The sequence below is a fragment of the Excalfactoria chinensis genome, chromosome 3 (assembly GCF_039878825.1).
Source record: "Excalfactoria chinensis isolate bCotChi1 chromosome 3, bCotChi1.hap2, whole genome shotgun sequence".
In the NCBI taxonomy this organism is placed as follows: domain Eukaryota; kingdom Metazoa; phylum Chordata; class Aves; order Galliformes; family Phasianidae; genus Excalfactoria; species Excalfactoria chinensis.
The window spans coordinates 82,034,246-82,059,638 of record NC_092827.1 but is presented as its reverse complement, the minus strand read 5'-3'; the positions used below and the strand labels follow the sequence as shown (position 1 = coordinate 82,059,638).

The 25,393-nt window shown below is 38.7% G+C and overlaps 1 long non-coding RNA gene across 2 annotated transcripts; it reads right to left on the bottom strand.

Moving 5' to 3' along the window:
- Positions 1-5,859: 5,859 nt before the first annotated feature.
- LOC140250096 (uncharacterized) lies at positions 5,860-25,087 on the bottom strand. 2 transcript variants are annotated; one of them, XR_011903106.1, is made up of 4 exons: positions 24,611-25,087; positions 23,315-23,415; positions 8,405-8,490; positions 5,860-7,100 (listed from the first exon to the last, which is right to left on the bottom strand). It is a non-coding gene; the product is annotated as an uncharacterized lncRNA (long non-coding RNA). The 2 variants fall into 2 exon arrangements; XR_011903107.1 differs by lacking the exons at positions 23,315-23,415; positions 24,611-25,087 and adding an exon at positions 14,276-14,428.
- Positions 25,088-25,393: the final 306 nt, after the last annotated feature.

The window sequence follows — 25,393 nt, the reverse complement described above, 5'->3', positions numbered from 1 at the left end:
CACAGCAATCATTCAAAAGGTATTTGGCCTTCAATTGCAAGAAAGTGATCAGTCCATGCCAAAACTGAGCCAAAAAAAAGCTCAAAGAAGGAAGTAGACTGTGCTGGTGCTCAAACCTGTCCATTTTCTGTGATAAACAGCACTTTTGGAAAAGGAAAAGATGATATGTCTCAGCCCATCCCAAGTGTTATGTTCAGGGACTATTCCAGAATGGTCCTGATTCAAAGCACATCAGAAGTGTTTGCAGTCTTCCCAGTGGTTTCAATAGGTTTGTGACCTAGTCTTCAACATTTGACAATAGTCAGCATTTTCCCTAGAACATACCACTTAAATGCACAGAAATCTAAATAAAAAGTGTTCCCATAATTCTGAAATCTTCATCTGGATCTGTTTCTGATTTAAGAAGAAATTAGATTCATTTTATTTTGCTCAAATGAGTACATACATCTCTGCTTTAAATAACAAGAAATGCAGAGCAAGATTTTTGAGGTGATATTTACAGTGATGAGTTCCAAATTTTTTAGAGGGGAAGGCATGAAAGAACAGAGTGGGAGCTTTTTTAAGCTAAAATCACAATTAATCCAGTTTGAATGTTAATTGCGCTGATTATTTTTCAGTCTGACTCTTTCCAGAATCTGTACTTTCAGCACGAATGCAAAATTTAAAAGTTTATTATAAAACTCTTTTATTTGGAACTTATTACGCAGCACAAATCCCAGCTGTGCAGCCTGAGTTGTTAGTATTTCTTACTCTTGTTCTAAGCAATGAAAAGCTACATCCCAGAGAACTGTGACGCACAATATTTCTGTAATCTTAATATAATTTTCTTCCAACCACCTTGTGTGTCCTCTTACTTTTCTGGGACAAAGTTTTCAGAGGAACAACTGCCCCCCCAAAAAAGTAATTAATCATCTGGTTCTGTTTAAGCAAATAGCTTGATTCTGTGACCTTCAAACTTCCCTCCCCCTCAAAGAAAGCAATAAGAATGTAAAGCAGAGAGAGAAGTTTGTAGAGGTATAGAGGCTCTGACTCCTGCTGACTGTTAAAACAATCTTATCCTCAACACTTCACTGAATATAGGCAGTGCCATACAAAGCTGGGCCCTTTCTTTCAAGCAGCATGTTGATTGCCTCTTATTGACAGATGAAAATCCTTCATAATTTTATTTTGGCTTTTAAAAATATAATTTGATTGAGCTTTCAAGGATAGTTTGAAATACCTGATAATCAGATTAAAATTTACAAATCAGTATGTTCCCTAAACACTTCTTGAGTTGCACATCTTTATTGTGAAGCAAAATTCATTAGCAGTGTACTTTTACACAACTGAATTTCCTGTGGAAATGAATTTAATGGTTATTTGCACACAAATCTCATCTACTACACAAATTCTCTCTTCAACAAGTTGCTGAGTTACATCACCAGTGTTCTAGCACAGCAGAGAGGCTTCCATCATGTTAGATGTCACTGTACTGTATTCAGAAAGGACCCCAAAGCATAGCAACACAATGTGATTTACTCATCAGTGACAGCAATGATTCTTCCAGATGCATATTTTAGCACTGGTACCAGCAAAGTAAAGTTTTCAGCCCAGCTCCAAGGAGGATTCAGGCAGCACCGTGGCAGTTTACAACCAGTACCAACTATGCTTTCAGCATGGAAAACCTAAATAAATTAAAACAATTTTTAGACTGGAAAACTAGCCTAAACATTTTAGACTGGACTAATCTGGGCACCGTTCTCTCAGCAGGAATTGAACTATAGGTAGTGTACTTTACTTACTCAGGGATCAAAAAACAATTGAATGACAGGAACTAGACTCAAACAGACTTTCTGTGTCTCAAATTAGTCCCTTTAGTACAAGACCATATTTTAAATCTCAACGTAGTGCAATGAACAAACTAATCTTCCAATGCAGTTCTATGTATCCTCTCAATATCTGTTCAATCTGCAGTAACAAGATTTAATAATTCACAAATAGTTATTGAGCAAAGCAGTCCTGTTAAATCCCATTACTAGTGTGTAACCTACACTATTCTCACATGCTTGAAGTGGGAGCTCTGTGCAGGGGAGACACAGGATGCACGACAGTAGGACGAGACCAACAGTTTTGTAATCACATACTGCCTAACACATTTCTTTTCCTCCTCTTCTTGTTTTCATTATACATCCTCTAGTGAATTCTTCCAGAACTATATTACCGCTCTGGGAAAGCTTATAGAAAAAAAATCTCATCTTGAAGTGTAGCATGCATCTTCCCTCCAGATGTCCATATCTCCAGTCAATCTGTAGACTCTTCTTTGGCAGTGCTAGGCCTGTGCTTTCTCAGAAGTTGTTACATGCCTGAGTGTTGGTGGCTGCCTTATTGTTTATGTGACTAGTCACTCTTGGACTATTTTAAGGAGGTGATGTATCATTTTTGTAAATTTTAGATAAACTTCATTTATATTCTGATGATTGATGCTGACCAGTTATCCAGCAAATTGTACTTTCTTGTGTATTTCCTCCAGCATCTGAAGTGCATTCAGAATGAACAACAGCTTTTCTTGCTTGCTCACTGATTCTTCTTTTTCTTTTTTTTTTTTTTTTTCTTTTTTTTTTTTTTTTTAAAGGAGGGGAGCCATTGTAATAAAGCTAACAAAACTGTAGCTGAACTACAGCTTTATAATAAAGCTTGTGACAAGTTCTGGGATCTAAGCCAAAGCCAAACCAAATGTACAGTTTACGAGGGTGAAAGGTTTTACTGGCCAGTCTGGTTCTCTTCCAAAATGCCTTCATTTCACATGTAAACGCTAATGGAAACAAACAGTGGTAGTACCATTAACTTCTATTTTTGCCTCACCACCTCCATTTTGCGCAATAAGCCACAGAAATAAATTGCAAGAAAACTTGGGGAGGGGGGGAATAAGCAGAAAGAATAATGAAATGAAACTGTGTTAGATCCCTCTCTCTGAATTCCATCTGACCCTCTGAGTCTTCCCTAAAATTATTGGCAAAACTTATTATTTTGGGAGGAGAAAGGAAAGGTAAAGGGAGGAAAGAGGAAGGCTCAGGCCAACTCAAAAAGAATCATAATTACAAAAAGCTGCTTTACGTTCCTCCCAATCTTTTTCTTTGCAATGCTAAGCCAGCATAGTGGGAAACACATTCATCCCTTTGTGCATACCTGATCATCATTTTGCAACAAGCCCTAATTTCTCTTACTTGGTTCAAGTCAAAACTCTTTCTGATGTCTATGGGAGTTGTGCCTAAATAAGCCACAGCTCAAAGCAGGGGGGTCCCAGGGCCCCCCTGCTCACCATGATATCATACACACAGCAAGCCTGTGAAAAAGCATGCTTGCACTATTCATCCTACGTCCTTATTTCAGCTCCTATACATGTGTTTCCTCTGATTGCACCTTATAATAAATACAAGACTGATAGCTCCTCAAGGCAGTCAGTGCCTTTCCATTTACTATGTGTTTACAGTGTACTTCTGCCAAAAGCACATCCTTATGCCAAGGTTATATATCAGTGCCTAAATATGGTATATTTTTAATTTCAGAGCTATATTAAGTAATTGTAAGTAATCACATGATTAGTGGCAATTAGATCTTTCCTATATTTAAACTGCCTGCACTCCCACCAAATTCCCTGTATGCAAAACTGGTGTGCTGAGATTGCAACATGACTCCCTCCTCAGGCTGTACCAATACTACTTTTTCCCTGAGAAGCAGTTAACACAGAGGACTGTGCATTCTGTTCGTTTTGAGGAACCATGTTTATAACATTTATAAGCATCAGATACAATGAGGTTAGCCAGATAGGGTGTTTCCATTTGTCCATGTATTGTAACTATAGAATTTAGGAATTCCTATATTAGCATTTGCTTTGTTTTTCACAAGTGAACTATTTAATTGAGATCATCCATCTGGAGTCCTATATTTTCAGAAACCAGATACAAAAGATGTCAACACACATAGAATCCTGCTCTCTTATCTCTTGGTGTTGCTATAATGGAGTACGCATGCATGTATAGTGATACTCATTAGATATGATGACAATCATACATTAAGATGGGAGTTGCATTGCTTCATCCTTGTTCTACCTATTTGTATTTCTTTCTTTCTGGAAGAAGTTAACAACACACCCTTTATCAGCTATTAAGAAGTATCTTCTCCTGATAAATGAGGTTTCACTGGTAATTGAGGAGAACCTGACAAAATCATGCTCCAGAATATGTTTTTTTACAAGAAGGAACTCTAAATCAAAACAAAGTGGGGAGTTCTTCTTTACTGACATGCCCTCATCTTCCCTTTCTTACTGTTAAACTACCAAGAATGTGGCACTTTGTTTGCAGAATGGTTATGTCATCCTAAAAAAACTTAATTAAATCACTCAGCAACCAATTGGAGCTATAAAAACACTGGTGGGATCTTCTTGCTGAAGACACTTCACAACATGTCTCCAGGCCAGACATGCATTAAGGCATGATTGCACTCACTACCCCAATGTGTATACTGATCTGGATCCTTGAGCAGTTGCATAATACACACACAATGTCTCACAACTGACTCAGAATGTGTCCACACTGCAATCAGGGTGTGCAATTCATAAAGACATTTCTCCTGAGATTTTAATAGACCTATCCCAACTAGTTACCAAGTATGGCTAGTCTGAAACTGGGTGGTATCTCTTCCAGAAAAGTTTGTGCGACTGACTTCTAGGACACTTGTACCAATAGTAGAGGCCTTTGCTTCTCCTGTAGCTGGACTTCTAGAATCTTTTAAATGTGACAACAAGGGACAGAACAAGAGCAAGGGCAAATGAGAACCAGGGGATCTTCTAAAATAAGAGGTGCATGACACATTTCTTTTTTTGTGTTGATTCACAAGTTATATTCTAATGAACAGTAACTATACAAATAGCATGCCAGGTTTTGTTGAAGGTGATAATTTCAGGTTTGACCCCACAGAAACCAATTTCAATTAATTTAATATAGTTTTGACCTGTATACAACAGAGACTTTCTTATGATCGCTTTTCATATTGCTCACAGTCTGTATTACAAGATGAGATTCATTTCACAATGTCATCTGGTGCAATTACAATATAAAAAAAAATGCTTGCAATCAGCAGCAGGCACGTCTTTGGGGACAGTCTTGTTTGCCACTCCACTAGAGTGGATTAACTGAAAAAATAGCAAATGATTCAAGGCAGGATGAAAGCAGTGCTTGGGAAATAAAAACAAGAATTTGAAAACAGTATGGAAGACACAGCAGAAGCAAAATTTCACTCAGTGATTAATGATGAGACTACAGCAGCAACCTGGAAAAGAATGCTGCAGTGAAACTTTATAGCTCAGCGTGAAAGTGAACAAGAGAAAGCATACACATTGCGGCAAAATTTCTTTCTTAATAAATGCAGTTTAACACTGCCACAGATGTAGCACTAAATTTTCTTGTCAACCCTCAATTAAACAGTGGCAAGACAACAAGAGTTCAAGTTTATGGTGGCTTGTTTTGTTTTTTCTTTGTTTAGTCATTGTTTCAAATTGGCCATGAAGCTGATATAGTTAGATTCAAAATTGGACAGGGCAAATGCATAAATCCAGCCTCTTGTTTACTTCTGATTTGCAGAAGGTGTAACTCAACGTAACCATTCATGGCCAACTTCCCTCAGAGGAAAACTCTATGAACAGAGTAGGTCAGACACAAAATGGACAAAGTTGAGCACCACATACCTAGGTGCTATCAATACTGGAATATTCAAAAATTTTTAAGAGCTCAAGAGCAGGCAAAATGAGAAATAACTCTGCCTCCTAGCTCACAGCAGCACTGATTTCAGCAAAACATGCTCAAATCTTGGGATGAGCTTAAATGCTTCTACAGTCAAACTATGATACTGGACTTAGTTCAGTAGACAGCAAGTCAGCATTATGTTTGCTGTAATGGTGCTTTTGGACCACAGTATACACTCCCTCTTTCATAACTGAAGAGTGATCCAAGTCCCAATACATAATGCTTATCCTAGCCAAAGGTGCTATAATTGTGAATATTCTTGTTCTTGATATAACAGCTCCAAGGGATTACATTCCTCACACAGCTGGGAAGTCATGATCCCTCTGCTTACAGTCCCTTTGGAATTAATGAGTCTTACATATATTTTTATACAAAAAATTCAGTTGTAAAAGAATGATTCACATCTAGCTCTTCTAGCTAGAAAAGTAATAGATGCATTTTTCAACTCTTACACTGTGGAAGTAATTCAGTAAGGCCACCCTATTCCTCAGGCAAGTGCCCATCCCAATATCTGCCAAAGAAAAAAAAGACAGATGGGAACAGATTGCTGCACCACAGTTTAGGTGGGAAACTCCTGACTTTGTATAGACACATTTAGCAAAGTGGCAAGTTTGGAGAAATAGCTGCCTTGTGGCATATTCTCTGTCTGACCTGTGATTCCCAAGAGCTCCTTTCTGAGTAAAGAAACTCTCTACCGAATAGTGCTCATAAGTGTTTAATTTTGGTGTGTAAATATGACCCTGTGAGCCAAATGCTTCAATTATTTAATGGATATGAACCCAACCGCACTTGCTTGTTTGCTCAGAAAGGATTTAATTTGCTTTAGTTAAAACGTGTCTCCATTAGATCTCCTGGGACCTGCCTACAGTTACTGAACTGGGATTTCTATAGAGGTGCCTCTCTATATATTGTTTGCTTATTATGAGGCATGATCATGTCTTTTAAAAAAAAGGTTTGTGTTGCACTGAATAAATGATACTCTGTAGCATCTTTTTCCTTCTTAGATGATTACTTAGCCCCATTTTAAGAGATGCTGAGAATTCATATCTCCACTTGACTTCAGGGGGTGTAATAGAAAAGCAGACAACTGTTCCTCCCATTCTTCAAGACATGCAGACAATAGTAAAACTGAAAACTGAACCCCATAACAAGGTGTCAAAATATTAATGTCCTCTTCATTCAGTCTGTTCTTGCCTTTTCCTCTTAGACAGCTCACCTTGTTCAGCCCACAGCAACTCTTAAGCAACAGTGCTGAATTCAGAAAACTTTTGCTGTTTCCAAATACTGGTTGCCCTGGGAGTATGTAATGCCAGTGGTACCCTGAGGGAGCAACAAAAGGCATTTGAACAGTGAGGCATCCCGCAGTCTTGACTCATCAAGGAACCTAGGTAGATATTAAAAATAGACTGATGCCAGAATCTTGTTCTGTGTGTTAAGAACAGGCTAAAGGTAAACCAAAAATGTTGAAGAGAGATAGGAAGTACTAAGAAATTAAGGATAAGTGACTAATAATTAATCTGAAGCTTCCAGCTCAGTGAATAAGGAAAGTTTTCTTTCAAGGTTTTGTTAAATGAAGAAAGCAAACAAGCAAACACCTGAGACAAAAGTTTCTTGGATGGTAAGGAACGGAAATCCTGTTAATTAACATTCACATTTCTTCTATCCTACCTCAAGGAGACACTCTGTCTCCTTGGAGCATCTGTCCAATTGGCTGGTTGTTTCAGCTCTGTGGATATTCTGCTGATAGCTATACTGTAGATTCCCATGCCAGATACTTGAGTTAATTAGCTTGTGGGCTGCTAGTGTCAGACTTGTTTAGTGCAGGAAAAAGAGCTGACAACAAATCATCACTGTGTGAGATCTTGATTATTGTTTAGATGCAAACAGCAACATGCTGGCACCGCCTTACAAGTGTTTTCAATTACAGAAAGATGTTCTAATGCTAACACAATGATGCTGGCCTTTTTTTTTTTTTAGGAGAAACAAGCTGGATCTTTGACGGGCCCTAACCCTACACAAGTGTTTTTTATGTGAATATCTTTTAGGTAATTCTGTTTTCTCTGGGTTCATAGGTTCATGGGCCCAGATCCTCAGTTTTTAAGGTAGTCTCTGATAACCAGTTGCTAAAACACAGAGGGGCCACAAAGGATACTGGACATGCTATACAGTCAGCCTGCATTCACACAAATATTTACATACTTCGACCTAATTGCTTAGAGAAAATAGCATGGACAGAATTTGAACAAATACAAAATATCTACTGCTTTATTTGTGTCCCTCCAATCTCTTTCACGGTGTCCTTCTTTCTCCAAAACTATTAGTGTTCTTTTGAGGAAAATGTATACTACTCACTGCAGTTGATCCTCTTTTAGATCTGCCATCTATACTTCACAGATGAGTATCATAGCAGAATATTTTTCACCATGAAGCAAGGTATAGAAATGTTCAAAGTTTGTGAGGCACAGGATTGCTGTGACAGAACAAGTGGCAAAAATATGCAGCATTTCATTCTTTGTAATGTTTAAGTATGCATTATGGAAAGGCATGGTACTGTTGGTAACAGTAAGATATTTAGATTCTGTAGTGTTAAGATCAAGAGAAAATACACAAAATTACATACTTACTTTTGCTCTTCAGCTGGACATTCCCGTAGATGTTATTTGTTGCCTCAGTAAGTGTTGCAGTTTCCAGAACCAGACCTGGCCATGTCCTGGTTTAAAAATAAAAAGTACAATTCTCACTTGAAATGTTTTGTAAATTTTTCTTTTTTTTTCCCATTTTCATCAAGACATCATGTTGACAGCACTGTCTTCCACCTTTATTGCCTAGTACCATTTCATCATTTTACCACAAGAAACGATTCAAACTTACAGTGAAATGTAAGACAATCTCACTGACAGCAGTAAAACTGCGTGAAGAACAAGGTTCTCCCATGTGTACTTTTCACCGATATTTTACAACTTCCATGGTCTAATCAGGAAAATAAACTGTCACGAAGCATAACCCAGAATCAGAAGCCTAGCTGAGTCAGGATATAAGAAATCCACAAGTCAGATCTCAGAGGATACTCAATGACCTGTTTTGACCTCAGTTGCTTCTGAATCATCAAACCTCACTAGCTTCATAGCTGCAGAATCAAGGTACAGATAAAGGAAACTCTGTGTTTCGCGAAATTGCACAAGCAGTAACAAGTTACTCTAGTTGTGTAATTAGCTACTTCATATGTAATTAGTATAATATGTAAATTGGAACTCTTGGAATTAATTACGCAATATGCATGCCTGAATTTATTCTATAGGTAGCAATTTGTGCATTGTGTTGTATTCCTTGAATTCTTAAAGAAAAAAGAGTTTGGGGGTGTTAAAGCATAAGTATGTATGTAAACAGATCAAAAAGAAGACATGGGATTGTTCTGCATATGTTTTAGGGGAAGCAAACAATGGCAGATGTTATGAGAAATAAAAATGCCAAGCAAAATGAAATGCAGCCGTCAATCTAAACTAAAGACATAGAAAAGCTATAACCTAAGGGTAGTGGTCACAATTATTATTATAATTCTCTCAGTGAATTTCTTGTTTGAAATAATCCTGATACTGGGAGTTTTAAAACTATGACATCCCATCTTTCTCTGTCAATTTTTAAGACTCAATCTTAACTCAAAATATATGCCAAAATTTAATTTCTTCATCCTTAATGCTCACTTGAAAGATTAATAGTGTACTTTCAACATCTACAATCAGCTCAGGATTGGTGTACCCAGATTGATAAATGGTACTATCAGCTAACTGTCTACCTACAAAACACTTGGAAATCTGTGGAGAAAGCAAAGAGTTGGGGAATTCAGAATGGTACAAGTTATTCGTTGCAATATTTCAATCTATAGTTTTCATTAGATTATTGTGACACACCTAAGCAAAGGCATCTAGATGGTGAAAAGGGAGAACTGTTTTTAAATACCAGTTTGTCAAACACACCTTCCATACATGGTATGATTTCTCCTAAAAATCATTGCTAGGATCACCCTGAAGTGTCTGAAATGACACTGATGGTTCCAGACTGGTTTCAAGGCCTGTATTGCAAAAATGGCTTCTGAGTTGAGAGAGAGCAAAGAGATTTGAGATTTCCAAGTGATCCTTGCAAGTCAGGACAGTGTCAGGTGCGACAGTGATCGTTATTAAACCCAGTTATAGATAACTGTGAAAATATTTGCTCATAATAGGACAAAACAAAGCTAACATACATTTCATATTGAATGGTCAGAGAGCAATAGGGTGATGGAGACACTACTGGTTACAGAATACATGGCATTGTAAATCCCGAGAGACTAAAAATTTGTTTAAGTGAAAATTTTAAAATGGTGATAAATATAGTGATATAGAATGTAAGCACTGTCTAACTACTCTTTAACAATACAAATTTCTTCCACTAAAATAAGTACCCAACACTCAATTGAAATGGCCTTGAGACAGACATTCTTGTGTGATAGCTGCAAAACTATCGGCCAGAGAAACTGTGACTTAGATAAAGATTTCCCTTTCATTGAACAAAGAAACTTACTGAATTCCTGAAATTCACATAGTCAGACATGAGATTTGTTAATTTAGGACAAGCACATCATGAACAGGATGCACTTTGCATATAATTGGAACATTATGTTTCTTCCAGGTGACATCTGTAACCTGACTGCTTGCTTTTATGAATCAATAGACAGGTATCACTCTTTAAGCTCAGATAAAAGAGCAAATCATTTTATCAGTTCAAGCAATAATGCTTCAGATTGTATAGAAGTCCTGAGCTTCTTCTAAAAAAGATTTAACTTTTTCCTTTTATACTTTTAGGAGGAAAGATAAATTAACAGGACAGTTATATATGAAATTACCCAGGAAAGCTACAGAGAATCATTACTGTTGGAAATTTATTGATGAGGGCAGCATACCAGTATTCAGTCTGGATCTAAATCAATGTTAGCTCTTGATTTAGGCACTAAAGACAGTGTTTGGATACTGCTGGGCAGAGAGAGATTTAGTAGTCATAGTATTAAGCATGAATCCTGCTCAAAACCGAGGTTTTTCATTGCTAAATCATATGGAAACAAGCTCTGCTCTAAAAGGAGAATTTAGAAGCCAGTGACACCCTGTGATGCTTCTGAGGTGTTTGAAGCCAGTGACACCCTGTGTTGTTTTGAGGTTGACTTTTAAAGTCATCTGTTACAGTCAGAAAAAACAATCAGGCCTGCAAATGCTTTTTCGGGATGTAGGGATTTCTAGCATTTTCTCACCTATATTAAAAAACTCATTATTTTTCCTCTACTAAGGGTGACATAAGGATCAGAGTCCAGAGAGAATTGCACAAATGCTGTAGATATCCTACTTTATTCCCTATCGGGTAAGTGCACAATGTGTGGAACAGTGCTTCCACAAATTACAGAACCTAGGGCCTGAGCAGCCAGCAAGTAAAGCAGTATCTTTCAATCTTACGAACGTTAACTTTATACTACCTGATATTGGGAGCCATAGACCCTTCCCCTAGCTAGGAATTTCCTCCCAGCCACCTTAACTCACAACTCAGATAAACAATCATGTAGCATGTTGATTGATTCATGCATGTGAACAAAGTATAATGCTAGTGTAATATGTATGCAATTAAAGATAACCTCCCACCCATGTGAGTAGAACTGTCCCTTCTCTCCTTGATTGCTGACAGAAGCTGCCCACATGCATTGGGGTCAGCAGACTGTGAGTGGTGGGGTACCCATAAGGTAGAAAAGCATCAGATGAGCTCAGGAGAAATGAGACCAAGCAACCACTCTGCCTCTCATTCCAAAACAGCCACCATGATCAGGTTTCTCTTCCTTCACAGTCTAAATGGCAATGGCCACAACTGGAAACTCATGAACTTTTCAATACAATTAAGTTATAGCAAGTCAGAGACCTTTATAAAAGAGTTATTCGAAAGATGTTATAAAGTCTCTGTGTAAGCAGAAATAAAGAATCTGATCTGTAACTTTTTCCTTAAGCAAACATTCAGCAACCTATACCAGTAGTCATGAAATAACTAAATTATTTTCCTTATTGGAGAAAAGCTCCTAAGGACACAGCTTTAGGGGGAGCAGGAGGGGATAAAGCAATTTGAAAAGAAATAATAATTTCTGTGATTCTTTACATTTCATTGCTAATATTTAACTGTTGCTGTGCATGGCCTCTTTTTATGACTGGTGTCTGCAAAAGTTCACTGGGTTTTTGTTGTTTTTTTTACTGGCAAAGATATCAGCAGAAAGCAGAGTTTGGGGGATGGTGGAAAAGGGCACACGTGGCTTTCCAGAACCGAAGGTTTCATTTGCATGCACAAGCCTGCATGCCAGCACTGTGTGCACACACGTAAGCAGCGAGCAGCTACGCAGCACAGCTTTTGTTTCCAGGACTTGGTGCTCACACGTCAATGTAAAATATTACCCTCCAATAATAATTATTCTTGCAAACATGAACCTAACCAAAGTGTATCAGATAAATTATTCACTGTTTCATTATTCACTGTTTCATTATTCACTCAGCCCTACTTCTGTGGGTGTGCTCCCATCAGCATTTTGAAAGTCAGCCCAAATACTGGAGCCTACCTATGAGTATAATGAGAGTTAATGATTCACAAAGCACAGTTCTGATTTTAGTAACAAGTGCTTTTAAAAATCGCTTTCTAGACTCACTCTGAAAGAGATAGCATAAAATGTCCCCCTCTAACAACATCAGAAATAATAGTTTGATATTAGCTTTGACAAGCTTTTGAAATCAGTTTTACTGCTGTCCACTGTAAAAGACAGCGAGATTGTACAACTGGTACTATTTCTCCTTGAATCTATCAACATTTCAGACTTATCTCTTCATCCATAATGGATTACTTTCATATAAATTTCTCAGAGTTTTCAGTCCAAAGATATACAGCCAAAATAACTGGACTGTATAATAACAGTTTGAAAACAATTCGGAGTAAAGACACTAAACCATTGACTTCTACTACCAGATGTCAGTAAGGATCATACTCTGTTAAGGCACCTACTGATGGTCTGAGTGAATTTAGCCACACATGGCATGAACTACTGAAAGTAGGTATTTTCAATGTGTCTGCAGACCAGTCACATTTTAATTTTACATTCTGAATGGTGTACACCCGTCCTTTGGGCTGATCACTTATTTGAAAGTACCACAAATAAAACCAGAAAAATACCCCATTAAGGCAACGGGTTCTCAAAGACAGAACCACTAGAAATGTAAGAAAGCCTCACCCAGGAGGATTCCTTCTCAATTTTCAGAGCAAAGGAACATGCTAGTAAAGTTGCCAAACCAAAACTGGCTGATGCATTTCTTCAGATGAATACCTCTTTATCCTTAGCCTGTCAGACCCTGTTGACCTAGGTCAATTTAAACAGAAAGTTTAAGATAGTATATGATTTAGCCTCTTCAGCTACTCCAAATGAATCATAGATGTCAAATACTTCATTAAGAATCCCAAAGCTAGCATTAATCTCCAGGGCATGATATAGTTCATTCAGGCCACAAAAAGGAGAATGTGTTCCCTCTTCCTTGCTTCTAATCTATTTGATTCCCAAAACGCTCACTGGATAGCTTATAATAAATAGTACAAAAAGGCATTTATAATGAAAACATTTGATGAGAGGAAAGATGATGATATCTATACACAACTTAAGGATCTTAGACATATACTGTTTCAAATAAGAGACCTGGATGGCAGTCAGAACTCTACTCATCCTTCTCAAGAATATTAAAATCCAACTTCTTCCTTGATAGCATCAATGATCAAAAGACATAAACAATCAGGCTTTCTATGCTAATGACTGCACTGAAATATTTCCTTGAGTAGTTCAACCAATTAGAAGGAGCAGCAGCCATTAAGGGGAATCTTAATAATGGATTAGTTATACACAATCCTTTGAAAAAAAAAATAGTTTTTGATCCCATGTATCATTTTTCTTGAGGTTTGAACCATTTTTATTAAATTAAACTGCTCTGAGACTCTTAGAGCATGATGCTACCAGCCTCTTGCCTTAATTTTTAATAGCTTAATTTGCGAATCATCGAAAATTAATATATTTGTGATTCATGCAGGACAAAGGAGATCTGAAAGCTTAAGTAGTAGAGTTCTTATAGAAGAAAGAGTATTAAGGCTAAGGATTTCTAATTGCTATGAACTAGTAGGGACAGAGAAAAGCTCTGAAAATTAAGTCACATTTCTGTAATTGGATTTCATTAAAAACTAGGGTGAGTGTTAAAATTTGACTTTTTAATGTGGCACAAACATTTTTGAAAAGAGTTACTGTGTTTTATTCAGATGGGTTGGGAGAAAAAGGGATTGGTTATGCTTTGAGTATATTAACTACAACACATTTAGACGAAAAAGCATTTCTAATTAATCATGTCCTCCAGTGATTAATACTTGTCAAAATTTGGTCAACGTACATTACACTAACATAAAGTCACACTAACCTGTGGACTCTGTTTAGGCCATATGTTGAGCAATCAGTGCTGCAGTGCAGGAGGATATGATGAGTAACTCCATGGTCAATTCAGAATTAGTAGGAACATCACATATGTAATTGTTACCAGAAGCAACGCAGACTGTTTAGAAGGTATGTGTGATTCCTCTGTAGGCTGTTCTCACCCAAGAGTTAAGAAAAATAACCTCATTTCTTCTTTGATTCTCATTTATGTAGTGTGATATTTTTATGAAGGAAAAAGAAGAGAAGGGAAAGGAAGGGAAAAAGCAGAAATAATACACAACAGTGTTGGTCAGGAGCTTTGTTTGGAGGGCTTCCCAAGTTGTTTCTACTGTGTCCAAATCAATGTGCCATCAGGATCTACCCTTGTTCATAGCATAACAGGTAGTTCTGCCGCCCAGGTAAACCTGTGGTCAACTTGTCTGAATGTCTCCTCTGCTTTGCTGCAAAACCAGGCTCAATTCATCAGTACACATCCCATCAAGGCCAGGTGGAACACGTTAGTCAGTCCTAGATTGGAAAACACCAGTGAAGCCCTGCATGACAACTGCAGTAATAAAACCTAGTGACCGGTGAATCACAAATCTCCGACAGCAACACTGCTTTCCAAAGGGAATTTAATTCTTGCTCAGCCAGGCTGAAGGACACATTCTGAATGCTAAGTACTTGTGGGGCCACTCTGTGTTAGTTCCTACTAGTTTCAAACTTCTGGTGACCTTCACACCAACCTGCAAAGCACACAGCTGAAACAGTGCCCTGATAGCAAGCCTGCTCAAGCCCTGAGTGAAGGGAATCATGGAACCATTCACTCTTTTGGCAGCTTTCTCCTTCCTTCAATCAAGAAAAAAAGGAGGTATTTTGAAGGTGAAACTTCTGGTGGTTACATGCCAGTCTCACATCCTTAAACAAACATGAGCATGCTACTCCTGCCTTAAAAAAAACAAACACAAACCCCATTTAATCTCAGAATAGGAACATTTAGGAAAATACAAAAGTTTTGCAGGTTGGAAAAGCATTTCCCACACTGCTCTAGTTTTAGTAATGTGAGGCCTCAAATGGTATTCAATATTTCAAGCAATTTTGGTTTCAATTAAATTAATAGAAGGGAAAATAAAAAAGAAAGGGCTCGGAGGGGGGGTAAATTTTTCCTACCCTGAGGGAAAATTCAATTACTTAAATTGTTCTTTTGCAGAAGAATGAAACAATTGCAGCAGAAGGAACATTGAAAAATGTCATCTAATCTGCTTCTGAAATGCAGTTTATGCAATGAAGTACCATTTGTGTGGAGTCCACAAATTTACTCTAGTTTAGAGCACTAGCCAAACCCTGTTTCTCTAGTTCTGGTGTTATTTGAAAACTTTTTTAGTTTTGAGTGTGCCTATTGCCAAAGCAACTGCAGCATCTAGGCTCATTCCACAGAGGCAGCTGAGGCACACGGGTTTCCCTGGCATCTCAGCAGCATCCCAAAGATGCCTTGGAAGGCAATGACCAAGACGTGCAGTTGTAAAATAAAGCTTTTAGGAATAAAGATGCTGAGAAAGATAAAAAACAGCTTTCCAAAAAGAATTACCTATGATTGTGCTCATACAGCCAGCTGGTGAGCAACAAAGTTAAGCTGCATTACCACTGGGTAATGAATTATTATTCTCTAAGACTTGTTGTGCTATACCAATCTGTGACCAATCTATGACATTAGTCAAGATCATTAGTCACAACTAAGCACACAGTCTAAATAAACATGATCCCTAACCTCATACAAACCCTGGCAGGGCTCACCTTGAGATTCCTTGGAGAGTTTTGCAAATAGTACCCATAAGCCTTCTGGAAAGCCTATGCACAAATAAAGTGTTTTCAGAGAGATGATTCACTTTCTCTCTGCATGCTTTTAGGTATAATCCCATTCACAGCTCGTAGGGAAGGTAAGTTCTTGGAATTCACATCCAGCAGCGAAAAGTTTTACTCCAGAAAACATAAGAAAATACCACTTCAAAAAGACAGTAAATGAAACCAAACCCAAGAAAATAAATATGTAGCCAACATTTTCCAGAATATACCACCTTCAGCTGGTTCTTGTTTTAAGAATATGGTAAAATTGAGTTATTGAAGGCACTGCTGTCTGGAAACGCCCACTATTAGAGCTGATAAGATAAACTCAAAGAAAAAATCTTGAAATGGCCTCAAAGAACCCTCTGAAAAAAAAAAAATTAGATCACTGCAAGCCTGCATATTTTGGAAAAGAGTCTGGTTTTCACTACAGCAACATCCATCTCTTCCATTCTGTACGTGTGCAAACACATCGCATCGTTTGCTCTTCCAAGTGAGTACAATGACTGACTACCACAGCTTCAAATTTCATTAATTTCACTGGGTTTTGTTCTCTCCTCTGAAGCAGTACGTTAGTGATGACAACTCAGTGCTACTAAATGAATCTCACATTTACACTGAGTGCCTGAGTACTTTCAGAATCTTGACTTTTTCCTACTTCTGTCATAAGTCCTCTTGGCAAAAGAATTAAAATAAAATAAAATAAAAAAATAAAAAGCAGCTGAAAGGGGCATGTTCACTCTCAGAATTCAATGAGAGAGAGTGGAAAAGCAACTTTTTAACGTTGCTCAAGAAAATACTTTTCAGTCAAAACCCAGCAGCATATTGCCCAGTTCCTGCCTGCAGAGCTGAGGCTGCCCACGCTCAGGGGCGATTGGCAGCCAGTGCCCGGTTCCTTCACAGCACTGCTAATCTGCACTAATACTCTCCCATGCTTCATTTAATTTCACTCTCAGGGCTCTTTTTCAAATTCCTCCTCAAATCTTCAAGCAATGCCCTCATTGTTTAGGATTCCTTTACCCTGACAAGGCTGACCTCAGATATCCTCTCCTCTTTCCTGCTCTGTAACTCAGGCAGTCCACTTACTCATTCATATGGTAACCGCACATAATGGCCTCCACATTAATTAAGTAATTTTGGTTCTTTAAGGTACTACAGAGGGGTTTTCAATCTTCCAGTGCCTTTCAGGCCAATTGAACTCTTTTTTGTTGTTGTTGTTGAATGGGCCAGAGAGTACATGGAAGAAGAGCCAAAGAGAGCATGCTCTCGTTGGGCCATTTCTTTCATGCTGCTGCAGGACCCCCTCAAAACAACATCAGCAAGTCTAATTTGCCCCAGCAGCGGATGGGAAACAGCCAAAAACCCTGCAGATTAATTTATGTAAGATGTACACTTTAAAGCGAGTGAGAGCAAGAAGGAATGAGAGAACATTTACAGAAAGAAAAAAAAAAAAAAAAAAAAAAAAACAAACCCCCAAACCATGCTGTTACTGCAGGATGTAGAAGGACCCTCCTGTTTCAGCTCTCTTGGGAGGTGAATGGCCTCACGACAGAGTCCTACCTTTGATTTATGCTTCTTTTTTATTTGATGCTTCAGAATTATCTCACAATTCAGTCAAAATCAGAGGGAGAAAAAAAAAAAATCATATAATGCATGATGTGTATTTGAGCAACTGCTGGCATTTGGTGCAAAGACATTTTGGTACTACACAGACAAAACAGGTACAGAAAGGGTTTTTGTTGCTGTTTTTGGTGTGTCTTTTGAGAAGTCACACATCATACCAGAAAAGTAAAAAAAGTGGTAGAAACCTTGTGGTACACATAAGTTAGTGTACCTCAATCAGTACTGAAATCAAAAGGAAATTGCAGATCAATACATGAAATGGATTGCTTGACACTGCAACTGTGACAGCCATAGGGAAGCTCAAGTCCAAGCCGCCGTTCCTGCTGAACCAGTGACTCCAGTTACTCCCTGATGGCCAGCTGTGATCATCCAGCTATGATATTCTCATGACAGGAGCCCTGCAATGACATGTTGAAATCCAGGGGCTGCTATGCTTAGCTAGGTACTATTCAGTCTGACTTAGTAGGGAACAACTGCACCTTTACAGAATCACAGAATTGTAGGGGTTGGAAGGGACCTCTAGAGATCATCGAGTCCAACCCCCCTGCCAAAGCAGGCTCCCTACACCACGCTGCACAGGTAGGCGTCCAGGTAGGTCTTGAATATCTCCAGAGAAGGAGACTCCACCACCTCCCTGGGCAGCCTGTTCCAGTGCTCCGTCACCCTCACTGTAAAGAAGTTCTTGCGCACATTCGTGCGGAACTTCCTATGCTGAAGTTTCAGCCCATTTCCCCTAGTCCTGTCCCCACGCACTACTGAAAACAGACCAGCCTCACCACTATGGCTCCCACACCTCAGGTATTTATAAACCTGGATCAAGTCCCCTCTCAGCCTTCTTTTCTCAAGGCTAAACAGACCCAGTTCCCTAAGTCTCTCCTCGTAGGGGAGATGCTCCAGGCCCTTCACCATCTTTGTGGCCCTCTACTGGACTCTTTGTAAGAGATCCCTGTCTTTTTTGTACTGGGAAGCCCAGAACTGGACACAGTATTCCAGATGAGGCCTCACCAGGGCAGAGTAGAGGTGGAAGATCACCTCCCTTGACCTGCTGGACACGTTCTTTTTAATGCACCCCAGTATGCCATTGGCCTTTTTGGCTACAAGGGCACACTGCTGGCTCATGTCCAACCTGTCGTCCACCAGGACTCCCAGGTCCCTCTCAGCAGAGCTCCTCTCCAGAAGGTCTTCCCCCAGCCTGTACTGGTGCATGCAATTATTCCTCTCTAGGTGCAAGACTCTACACTTCCTTTTGTTAAACCTCATCCGGTTTCTTACTGCCCAGCTCTCCAGCCTGTCCAGGTATTGCTGAATGGCAGCACAGCCTTCAGGCATGTCAGCCAATCCTCCCAACTTCGTGTCATCAGTAAACTTGCTGAGGGTGGTCACTATCCCCTCATCAAGGTCGTTGATGAAGATGTTGAATACATAAACTTTTTTTGTTCCTGTGTGCAACTCAGCACACAAACTGAGAAACAGCATGACTGACAGTGGTTAGGCATCTTACTGGCATTCCCAGCAAGGCCAAGAACAGCCATCTCTGTGATGGATCTCTCTGGTTGGTGATACTGCAATATTCAGCATGCATCACGTGTGGTGCTACCACTGTGCAGTAACCACTGCACTGCTAAATAAAGCTGATTTAATTTTGTATGTTCTTAGAAACTCATATCCAGTCTGATCTACCCACCACATCTAAAAACATTTGTTTACTCTTTGTGCAGCCACGGCGCTTAGTTCTCAGATGACTGCCTCTAAAGTTCTGAGGAAGTTCAAATTAAGTTTCATAACAGAAACACAGCACTACTGTGAACTCATATCTGGGGAGAGTTAATTCAGCTCTAAAAGGTTTGTGCCTTACTTTTTATTCACACTGTTCCTAATCTTTGTCTTAACATTAATAAGACAGAAATAATAATATTCAAGGTCCAACCTGATGCCTAAACGCTGATGTAATTTGACAGCAGAAATCTAACTGTAGAAACTTTCAAATAAACCAAACAGACAAAAAGTGCAAAAAAAAAAGAGGGTGAAGACATTTTGTGGAATTAGACCTTAAATCTTGGTTTCAGAAGAGACTAATACTTAAGAGCCTATGTCACAACTTTCAGCAAGATGTCAGATACAGCTAATACAACATTAATACTGATGCAGCTGGAATTGTACTCTTAGCAGTATCACCTATGCCAATCTAGAAAGGAAATAGCAATACAGAGAAGCAGCAACATAGTATGTCTTTATATTTATAAATGTGGTTGTGCTAGGACAATTTTCCAACAAAAACACATCCAGTAACCTAAATGGCTGTACTGATGCCAGATCTTCTATAGGAGACCAAAAGCCTCAGATGTCTTAGATGTCTGTAACACACCAGTTTCACTAGAATTTTGGCAGGTAATAACATTTCCAAACCCATGTGTAAGCACCAGATCACATCTGAGAAAGCAAGATCTTAGGTTACCTGTGCAATGTGAAAATATTATTTTTAAAACAGATGAAACATATACGAATTGGCAAGTTAAAAAAAATAAGGCCGTCATCTTCAAAAGAAGAAAACTGAACAAAGCCATTCTGAAGATAAAAAAAACAAAAGTAGTTAGAAATCTGAAATAATGCTGGTTATATTGGCAAGACTTCTTTTTATATAACCCACATTTATGGAAAATGGTAATGACAGCTATTAGCAATATGTATAATGCTATCTGAGCGTTTGATCTGAGTCAATAGATATGCTGTTATTCCCAGATATGAACAGATAAATAGTTTCTAGATTCTGAATGTCCTAGTTTAGATCCCCCCACTAGAAGCTTGGAAACTCCAAGTGAAGGGAGAAGGAAGGAATTCCTTACTTTATCCGACTTTTGGAAAAACTTCAGGTTAATTGATAACTGATAATAAAAAATAACTGTCACTTTTAGGGTAGTTCTGACTGCCATGTAAGAAACACACTGGTGTGCCCATGCTGATAGAGCACAAGACTAATCCTCATAGCATTGAAGCCTTGATCATGTATCACACGTTTAACAGTGCCCTCTGGCATTGTTGCATATGGATTTTTCCTCTGGACATCCACAGAAGATTTGAGAACACGCCATTAACATTTTCCTCTCCTTACCTAAGACTATTTCACATCCAGACAAAATCTCTCCTATTGCTCACTTTATATTTGGGGAGAATTGTAAACAAGAACCCTGGAGTATTCGGTGCTCCAGAACTGGCAGAATAACATAGGAACCAAAACTCATATCAGGCACTGGTTCTATGAGCCCTTTCTGATCTACGCCCCATCTAAGCACTTCTGGACTGTACTGAGCATACAATCACAATAGAGCCCATGACTACTGTAGAGTAAGAAGACTGTACCTAAGGAAGATGATCAGAATGATGACTGCAGATATCTCAGCATTACTTCTGCCAAGAGGCCCTGCAGATCCAGAAAAATCTATATCTATTGCTAGTGACTCGCCAACACAGTCAGACTCCCGTGATTTCACTATGTACAGATCTGAAGGACAGCTGAGTCTCAGCTAATCATTAATGTAATTTTAATATCTGCATAAATTTGTTTTTATAGAGTAATAACAATGAAATAATTATGAGGTTTACAGATGCCTTCATGTTTGGTACCTTCAAACGGCTATTTGTGTGCATTTCATCATTTTATTCTACGGACTTATTCATCCTTTGAATTAACAAAGTACTTAAACATAACTGCTGGCACACACTCTAACATAGATTTCTGCCATGAATAAACACAAAGTGAGAACTAACAAATTGCCTACCGGCAAGGTACCCTTGTTCTGCACTTTCCAGAACATCTGTAGAAGTCTGAAGGGCAGAAATCAGATCCCTGGAAAACAGTTTGCCACAGCTAATTCTTTATGAACAACAAAAAAAAGTCCTTTCATATGCTTAAGAAGGCTAGGAGATTGTTATCATTTCCTCCCCAAGTCACAAAGAGGTACTTTTAAGAGAATTCAGCTAAGGATTGTGCACTCTTAACTATTCTGAATAGTCAGGCCTTGCTTGTCTGGTTTAAAGGATAATGAAAAACCTTAAAATACACCAACGAGCTTTCCATGAACTCCTGATATTTCCCACTGTTTTTCATTTCAGATATGGCCTTCTGCGCACATTTATAGGCATCGGTAGGTATTTATTTTATTTCAGATTCCTTGCATAAGATTTTTTTTAGGTTCTGGGCCAAGTTATGGCCTCAGCTGTGCTAATGTAAACCAAGGTACTCCATCTTCTTGAGTGACCTCCCCTTAGCGAAGGTGTAAGCAAGACCTGGCTTTCATACCTGATCTGTGGTGCCCCGTAAACATCTCACACTGAGATCTCAAACAGAAATATTTGAGTGTTTGAAACTCTGCTAAATATATTGCATTCCTGCTCAGGTTTTTACTGGAGTGCCATTTAAGAACTGTTTGGAGAAAGGAAAAGAAAAAAAACAAAAAGAGAAAGCTGGACAATTTGACCTAAGTTTCTAAATTTACCTTTTGACTGTACATTTTTCTTTAAATGTGCTGTGACTCAGACATGCATGCACTTGCCATCTGCGTACACAGTGGATAGCTACACACATTTCATGTGACCAGCCCTGTTTACTTTCTCTCTAAAACAGAAGAGGTCACTGTGTCTGAAACAAACCTGAACTTGAAGCCCGAGTAATAAGTAACGTGAATGCAAACAGACCAAGAGATCTCTCCGTGAAGTCAGCACAAAGCAGCTGATATTCCTCACTGCCCCCCTGCAAGCAAGCTAAGTGGAAAGAGGAAAATATTAATGCTCAGGAAGCCTGAATAGAGCCTGCAATCTGATAAACCCAAGGCTGCACAGAACTGCTCTGCCTTTCCAGGTGACCCCACTTCTCCCTAGCGCAATGTAGTGTTCACAGTACCCAGTGTCAGAAAGGAGGGGAGACGCTTGCTATGGGAGAAGCTTTATCTTCCCAGCTGTGAGAACAAACTCAGATTTACTTAGCGAGCTTCTGTGAGTTGAGCTAAATCAATGAAACATCAGCACTCAAACCTGATGCTTTATTTCCTTCAGTCTGAGGTTCTGCTCGCTATAAATGTGATCTGGACCAGCACATGTGAGATTGTGAAGCAGAAAAGAAATGAAAACAGAATGCGATGGAACGTGAGATCAGCTCCATGCTGATGTGATAATACATTCAAAATTCTCATTTCTGTAGAAAGCTGACCACAGGCACTTCATCAATCAGTATTTCAATTTGTAATGTGTTCCGTATGGTTCTCTGTCATTACTTAATGGGGAACATCCCCTCTGAAAACATCTGACTTGGAGCTCTGCATCGAAAGAGCCGCTCATGTTTCAACCACGTTTCCCAGAAACTGAACACTCAGCAACATATTCATTTTAGTGACAGCCACTGCTAATGAGAAACAGCCATGCCTTCATCAAATCCTTTACAACCCATAGAATTTCATATTAAGCAGGAAAAAAAATTCACTCATTTACATGATGACCAAATCGCTATAATCCCAGCTTTGCCATCCTAAAGCTTGCACTACGTTGGTGTCTCTATGCATCCTTTCTTTACACTTTTTGTTTCCCTTACCATTTTTCATCTCTCGTTAGGCCAGTTGTTCTGACATGTGTTCTGAATATCAGGAACAGGAAGCTGGACAATGAGTTGCTGGGTTTATCAGAAGCTGAGGGCTGGTGGAAAATAAAAAGATCTGTAAGTGCACCAGAAGTAAAAGGCTCACACAACAGTGATTGTGTTAGATCAGAAGGGCCTACAGAAAGCAATTAGAAAAGTTGAGTGTCTTTTGTTGGAAAGCTAGATTATTTTCCTCTATTAGTCTCCTTTTTCAGGGGGTGATTGATCTCAAACATGTTCAGGTGTTTTTTTTTTTCCTCCAGTGTTTTGTCATTGATGTGCTTTGTTTCTAAGTAAAAAGCAGCTATCCCAGAATGTAAGTTCCTAACATATTAAACAAAAATTCAGCAGATCTGTAACTCTTACAAGTTGTGAGAAGTTGGGTTTTGTTTTTTTTCGCAGAAATTTCAGTGTGCATGAGGGCAGTCACTTTATCAGAAGATGAGGCAGCAAGCCCTGTACCTTCATTTGGAAAAGTCTCTCCGCAAGTTACTCAGAGCATCCCTTTCAAATGGTCATTAAAAACCCAATAATAAAACAGCTGGATGTTCAGTATGTCACAGAGTTTAATCAGGAGGATTTCTGAAGGGGAAAAAAAAAAAAAATGCGTCTCACTAGTCTATTAAGAATTATTTAAATCTGCCAACTATACAGTGACAACAAATAATTTATCTCCATAATGAACGTAACAGAGGCAAAAGCAGGATAGCAGGCAGGGCAAAGCTGTGGTAAGAATGAGAGGACTGGCAGAACTGCTGCTAAGACCAGGTGGCTTGCTCCCTTGCTCCCAACGACTGCAGAAGGATTTGTTCCAGGAGAAGATGATTAAAAATGGAAAGAGGGGTTTTTACAGTTACTCACATTTATTTTATGATATTGACCAAGGTAGAGTATATGGACATTTGTTTTGGTAGGGTACTGTAATCAGCTGGCTAAATGCTATTAAGTCAAGGTCAGAGTTGAGTTTTTGACTGGTATACCCAATTCAAAGCATGATTAATTAGCACTTTTCATTTCTTAAAACGCAAGAACATATTATGTTTCTTCACACTAAGAAAGTTTACATTTTCCTCTTAGATTCATGACTTTTAAGACTATGGTCCCTCCAGAAACTCAGCTTAGCCTGAATTGCTCATACTTTTCATTTTCACCATGGAAACCAATTACAATGTGAGAGGAATGAAATCCAAGTACAGCACATGACAAAAAAGAAAAAAAAAAAAAAGACCCCTAACTTGTTAACTTACTCACCAGGCTCAGATGGAGGAGGCAGTAATTCCACTCAGTGCAATGGGAATTGCTTAGGAGAAAAACCCTTAGAAAACACATGGCATGGCAATCCAAACCTGAAAAAGTATCTCTAAGACAAGGATTGCAGTATGTGAAATAGGAAGGCTTCCAGTGATCTGAAGTACAAGAAATAACTAAAAAGTTAATAATCCTCCTCCCTGAAGCAAAACAGCTGAGATAGGAGATGTAAGAAGTATTAGGGTTAGAAATCAGAAATTGTTTGAGCTAGAGAAAGGGACAAGCAGAACTCAGTGACAGGGCCAGATTCTCTGTAGTGAAGTAATTTTAAATGGACTGAAAGACAACTAAAAACAAACAAACAAAACCTGATTTATATTGCACAGGTGATAGATAATACTATTGTGTAAAATGAAAATCAATGAAGAGGGAGGGAAAAAGACCAAGAAACAAGGTTATCTATCTCTCAGAACCTTTTACAAGTTTACATAAAGGACATCTACTGAGAATTAAAACATAACACGTATCACTTCACAGATGAAGAAAAATATCAAATGATTAGTAAAAATTGATGAAGATGTTCATAGGTAGAATGATTTCTGGAAGCAGAGCAAAGGAAACAGTAACAAGAATGCTATCAAGCTGCATTAGCATTTATGGCAAGTAGAAGCTGAAGCCCATCACACAGCTTTGACCCAAGAAGCACACACAAGCACCACCACCTACTAAAAGAGAAGAGAACAGACTGAGCACATGTTAAGTTCTGGGCTAATCAGGTAACTAGCT